Genomic DNA, 6,969 nt, shown 5'->3' with positions numbered 1-6,969 from the left:
CTCTTACTTCTCCTTTACTAAGGGCAACACCTAGAGACGAGGGATTCTTGTTTCTGCCATCTGACCCCAGAATCCTTCACTTTCAGCACAGCAACTTCAAGCAAGGTCTTGAGGTTGCCTTCTCTGCTAGGGAATAGGGAATTCATTATTCTGTGGTGGGGCCCAGACTGCCACATGGCATCAGTTATAATACTCGCCCCCAAAGGAAGAACAATGGTGTCTGACCTCCAGGGAAGTGCTCATGGATGGTGGGCAGAATGACTCCAGGTAAGAGAAAATCTCAAGGTGAGATCTACCGTCACCGCTAAGGTTTCTGATAAATGGGAGGGCTGAAATTCAGGGGCGATCAGAATCAACATCTTCAATGATTTTTTGATGCCTACAAAATAGTCCACTTTTGAGTGTCCCAAGATTTGTTTAGCCATTCTTCTGTTGTTGGGACTGTTTTTTCCCCAAGTGTTTGCTCTCCTAATGCTAAAAGGAACAGTCCTATACAAAACTTTCTAGCCACCCTTCTGGTAATTGTTTGGGATATATTCTTATGCTCCTATAAGTAAGATTATTGGGCCAAAGGACAGGAACATTTCCAAAACTATGGAAATACAAAGCCTGACTTCTTACCTCAAATGTTGTACAACTTTATCTTCTTATAAAAGACTGAGGGCTTAGTTTAGCACACTTTTGTCAATAGCAAGCGTTTTAATACAAGTTTTAAAACAACTTTGTTGTCTTGATTAATGAAAAATGGTATCTCTTTAAAAGATTAGCTTTCCGGGTGGAGGGTGGGAAGGGATAGACTGGGATTTCAAAATTGTAGAATAGATTACACTGTATAGCACAGGGAAATATACACAAAATGTTACGATAACTCACAGAGAAAAAAATGTGACAATGAGTGGTATATGTCCATGAATGACTGAAAAATTGTGCTGAACACTGGAATTTGACACAACATTGTAAAATGATTATAAATCAATAAAAAATGTTAAAAAAAAAATAAAAAATAAAAGATTAGCTTTCCTTTTGAACTACCAGAAAAACTTTTATGTTAGTTGTTTTTATTGAAGTATAGTTGATTTCCAATATTAATTTCAGGTGTACAACATAGTGATTCAATACTTTTAATAGATTATACTCCATTTAAAGTTATTACAAACTAATGGCTATATTTTGCTGTGCTGTACAAGACATACTTTTTGCTTATTTATTTTATAATAAATAAGTAGTTTGTATCTCTAAGTACCCTACTCCTCTCTTGCCCCTCCCTTCTTTCCTCTCCCCACTGGTAAACACTAGTTTATTCCCTATTACCTGGGTATCCATTTCTGTTTTGTTATATACATTCACTTGTTTTATTAGAAATGTTTTTCCATTGTTTTACTGGTCATTTGTATTTTTTATTTATAAATTATCTGTTCATATCCATTGCCATTTTTCTTTTTTCTTGGTTATTGAATTATAGTCGACATACAGTACTGTTAGTTTCAGGCATACTACATAGTGACTTGACATTTGCATACATTATGCAATGATCACCGTAAGTCTAGTAACAATCTGTCCTCCTACAAAGTTATTACAATATTATTGACAGTATTTCTTATTCTGTATATTACATCCTGTGGCCTATTTATTTCCTAACTGGAGATTTGTACCTCAATCCCCTTTACCTATTTTGCCTCACCCCCTCAACCACCCATTTGTTCTCTATATCTGTGAGTCTGTTTTTATTTTGTTTGTTTTGTTTTTTAGATTCCCCATATATGGTATTTGTCTTTTTCTATCTGACTTAGTTCACTCACCATAATACCCTCTAGCTCCATCCATGTTGTTGCAAATGGCAATATTTCCTTTTTTATGTCTGAGTAATATTCCATTATACAAATATGTATACCACATCTTCTTTATCCATTCATTCATCAATGGACACATCAATTAATATGGGTTGCTTCCATATCTTGGCTGTTGCAAACAATGCTGTAATGAACATTGGCATGCATATATCTTTTCAAATTAGTGTCTTTAGATAAATACCCCAAAGTTGAATTGCTAGATCATATGGCAGTTCTATTTTTAATTTTTTGAGGCACCTCCGTAATGTTTTTCACAGTGACTGCACCAAATTACAATCCCACCAAAAATGTACAAGGTTTCCCTTTTCTCCACATCCTCACCAACACTTACATATTGTCTTTTTTTATGATAGCTTTTCTGACAGGTGTGAGGTGATATCTCATTGTGGATTTTTTTTGGGGGGGTGCAGTAATTAGATTTTATTTATTTATTTTAATGGAAGTACTGGGCATTGAACCTAGGACCTCATGCATGCTAGGCATGCAGTCTACCACTGATCTATACTCTCCCTTCATTGTGGTTTTGATTTGTATTTCCCTGATGATAAGTGATGTTGAATGTCTTTTCATATGTCTGTTGGCCATCTGTATGTCTTCTCTGGAAAAATGTCTATTCAGGTCTTATGCCTATTTTTTAATTAAGTTTTTTTCTTATATTGAGCTGTATGAGCTCTTTATATATTTTGGGTATTAACCCTTAGTAAACATATTGTTTGCAAATATCTTCTCCCATTCAGTAGGCTATTTTCTCATTTTGTTGATAGTTTCCTTTGCTGTGCTAAAGTCCATTGCCATTTTACTCTGGGCTGGCATATACTTCTGGTATGTTTTTAACCCAGGTTATCATTTGCCTTTTAATTTAGTTTAAGATGATTTTCTTCCTTTTTTTTTTTTTTTTTTTTAGTGGAGGTACTGGGGATTGAACCCCAGACCTCGTGCATGTTAAGCATGCACTGTACCACTGAGCTATACTCACCCTCCTAACATGATTTTTGATGCATTATTTTTGCATTTTAATTAAATAAAATCTCAGTTTTTTTCATGACTTTTTCCATTGATGTTATGTTTAGAGAGTCCTCCCCCAACTTCTCAAACTATAAATATTCCCTAGTACTTATAATTCTTAAATGGTTATATTTCAGATTAGACCATCATCTTGAAGGCCTCTTCTAATTCTAACATTTTATGGTTTCCTGATTTTATCTACATTGCAATTTTCAAATTCAACATACAAAAATAATAGACACCAGTGATTTTTTTAAATTGTAACCTACTACTCAGCACATTCAATAGAATTTCTGTAACCTATATGTGAGGTACGAAGTCTAGTACTAAAACGTTCATTGTGTGCCCACCCCTCAACATAAGAACTAGAATATTGCCAGATGAGCTTGACAACTTACTGAACATGCATTCATATAAAATTCTAAAGACTTTTTTCCCTAAAAGTCACTAATCCTAATTCTGTACTTTTGCTGCTGATATTTAAAACCAGTGTCAACATGTTTATTCCTGTTAAATTGTATCCTGCCGACTGCACCCCTTGAATCTAGCCAACTGGGACCTGCCATCCTAATGATTAACTACCCTCCTAGATTTTCATCACCCATGAAAGGTTGCATTGCCCCTGGAGAAGCTTTGAAATCAAATAAAGTGATAAACTGTTTGGTAAACACTTCATCTTGGCTATGTCTCCTGGAAATTTTACAGTGACTTTTTTTTTTTTTTTAAAGATGGGGGGGTAATTAGGTTTGTTTGTTTGTTTTTAACAGTGATCCTGAGGATTGAACCCAGGACCTCGTGCATGCTAAGCATGAGCTTTACCACTGACCTATACCCTCCCCCCCATACAATGTACATTAAAAAAAAAAAACAACTTTGTATTTCTTGTCTACCCCATCCCCCAGCCTCCCTATCCTCAATTTTACAGTTATTATTCCCTTGCTTTAAAAAAATAATAATTCTTAATACAAATGGATGCATCTCTATACAGTGCATTTTTTTTTAGTATTATAAAATTATATTATTCAATAAGTAACTTTCTGAGGCTTGCATTTTTTCCACTCATTGCTAAGATTCACACATACAATTGTGCATAGCTGTACTTTATTCATTTTCACTGTAATATAATGTTCTATTGTATGACTAACCATAATTTGTTTAGCCATTGTGCTACTGGTGGACACTGGGTTATTTCCAGCTTGTTTGCTGACAAACAATGCTGCTCTGATCATCCTCTTGTCTTCGAGGCCCATAGGCAAGTGTTTCTCTGGGAACAGACCTAGAAGAATTACTGGATCAAATTAATGCTCAGTGTTAAAAGATAATGCTAAACTGTCTTCCAAACTAGTTATACCAATTTACATTCCCATTACCAGTGATTTTTGTTTCAACTCAGTATCTTTTAAGCTAAATACTCTTTCTTTTTGATTTTAGATTGATAGTGATTTTCACAGCTGTCTTGGTGAATTCCAAGGTTCTTGAACACAAAACATCACATTGTGGTTCTTAGGAGACTCCTCCAGAGGCAATGAGCCAGCTAATCACAAATCCCTTATTGTCCAACATTTAAATTTAGGCCACGGCAGCTTGGATTAGACCCACAGGTCCTAGGACAATGGCAGGGTGTTATTAACCTAAAAAGTCTGCTGGAAGCACAATGTGTGGAGTTTTCCAGTAATACGAGAGAGTCCTTTGCGTGAGCAGCTGCTTTCAGAATTTCCTGCTATTTGTAGCTCTGTGCCCTCACATCCCATGTTACATACAACTTTCTATTTAAATCAGCCACTCTTGGCATCTTGAATTACTACTCTCACCTTAAAGGCCATAAAAACATGTACACTCCTTGATTTGGTATTCATAATTCTAGGCATTTATCCTAAAAAAATGGTAACAAATGAAGAAAGAAATTTTATTTGTAAAAACGTTAATAGCAACCCTGTTCATAAGAGATTTTTTTTAACTGGAAAATTGTTAATGTGGAGCAATAGGAAACACATTGTGCGCATTCTGATAAAATGTGATACAATATGTTATACCTTGTACAAGTTATAACAGAGACTCTTTTTCTTCCCTGAACCATCTGAGATTAAGTTGCAGAAATCATGCCTCTTCACCCAGACATGCTTCAGGGTATATTTCCTAAGAACAGGAAGGCTCTCTTAGGCAAATTCCTTGCAATAATCAAATACAGAAAATTTAACATTGATCCAATGCTAATATCTGCTACTCAGTGCATATTCACATTTTGCCAGCTTTCCTAATAACATCCTTTATGCAATATTATTTTTCCCACTTCAAACTCACGCATTTCATGTAGTTGTCGTGTCTCTTTATTCCCCTTTAATCTGGAACAGTTCCTTCATCTTTGTCTTTTGTGACTTTAATATTTTTTGAGTCAGGCCCATTATTCTGCAGCCTGTCTCTCAGTTTCAGTTTGTCTATATTACCTCATAATCCAAGTCAGGTTATGCATTTTTGGCACCTGATGTCAGTTGGAAGAACGATGATGCTGACTTTGATCATATGGTTAAAGTGGTATCCACTGGATTTTCCCACTATAAAGCTTCCTTTTTGAACTTTGTTATTAATAAATAATCTGTGGACTAATCCTTTGAGACTGTGTAATATCTTATTCCCCAACAAGCTTTTACTAGTGGGTCTTTTTCTTTTCAATTTTTTTTTTAATTAGAATTCCTTCGCAGGGAGGGGAGGTAATTTAGCTTATTTATTTATTTGTTTTTAACAGAAGTACTGGGGATTGAACCCAGGACCTCAGGCATGCTAAGCATGCACTCCACCACTGAGCTGTACCTTCCCCTTTCACCAGTGGTTTTAATATCCATCAGTGATTCCTGCCTGAATCAGCTATTGTTAGAATAGTTGCAATGAGACAACTTTTCTAACTCTTTATTGTTTCTTCAGCATTTATTAGCAGCCATATTACCATAACGAACTGACCCTTTTACCTCTATTTGCTTATAAGTTTATTTGCTTTTTAATATCACTCTGGATTAATGGATTATTTTTTTCAATGTGAGAATTTATTACTGTCATTACTCACTTGGATGCTCAAATTGTTCCAACTTTGGCCACTGGAAGCAGTGGCTGAGCTGGTCCCTGGATCCTCCTGACCTGTCCCCATCATTCTTTGAGAACCTTGCTTTCAGCTGGAACAACAAGCAGTTCCTGGCTCATCTGTCACTTTCCCTGCCCTCCTGAGTGAGCCACTTCTCCAAACAACTCTGGAGAATGGGATTTAGAAATTAAACTCTGAATACTAGGCTGTTGGGTGGCCCTGCTCCCAGGGCTCTTTCGGCAGACAGATCTAGGAAATAGAGTCCAACCCACAGAGCTCTTCCTTGCCTCCCCTCTCTCCACGTTTGTATCACCCTTCTCCCACAGTGAGGGTCCTCGCTCCCAACAATATCATCATAGTTACTGTACACAATCCCACTGTACACAGAAAGTATTTTCACAATTGCTACCCCAGACCACCACCAACTAAGTGAAGTTCAAATTTCCTTTGTAGTTTTGTTTAATTGTTTACACACAAAAGGTGCATAGTCAAGAGCTCTGTTCAAAAGAAATTTGGGTTTACTTTTCTTTCTTTTGGTTAATTCACTATACACAGTTTAGTTCATTTGTTTAATTCTTTTTGTATTCAATTTTAGGTTTCTTTCCCCCATCTCTACTAACTTAAATTTTTTTTAAATGGGGGGGTAGATTTATTAATTTATTTTTAATATAGGCTCTGGAGATTGAACCCAGGACCTTGTGCATGCTAGGCATGCCCTCTACCACTGAGCTATAGCCTCCCCACCAGAATTTTATTTTTTGAATATTAAAATACTCACATGTTTCTAAAAGTCAAAGGTACCAAAAAACAGAAGGTATGCTTGAGTAACTGTTATTTCCTCTTAGGCTTTTACCCCATCCCTACCGACTCACTTTAAGTAACCAATTTATTCGTTTCTAGTTTATTCTTCCTGATATTTTTTTTTTGCAAAAATAGGAAATACTTGAATATTTTACTATTTCCCTTTGTTTTATACAAAAAAGACATAATATATGATTCTCTTGTATTTAAATTTTTTTCACTTATGAATATATCTGAGAA

The sequence above is a fragment of the Camelus bactrianus genome, chromosome 1, assembly GCF_048773025.1.
Source record: "Camelus bactrianus isolate YW-2024 breed Bactrian camel chromosome 1, ASM4877302v1, whole genome shotgun sequence".
NCBI lineage: Eukaryota > Metazoa > Chordata > Mammalia > Artiodactyla > Camelidae > Camelus > Camelus bactrianus.
The sequence above is the reverse complement of the archived record's forward strand: the minus strand, read 5'-3'. Positions refer to the sequence as shown.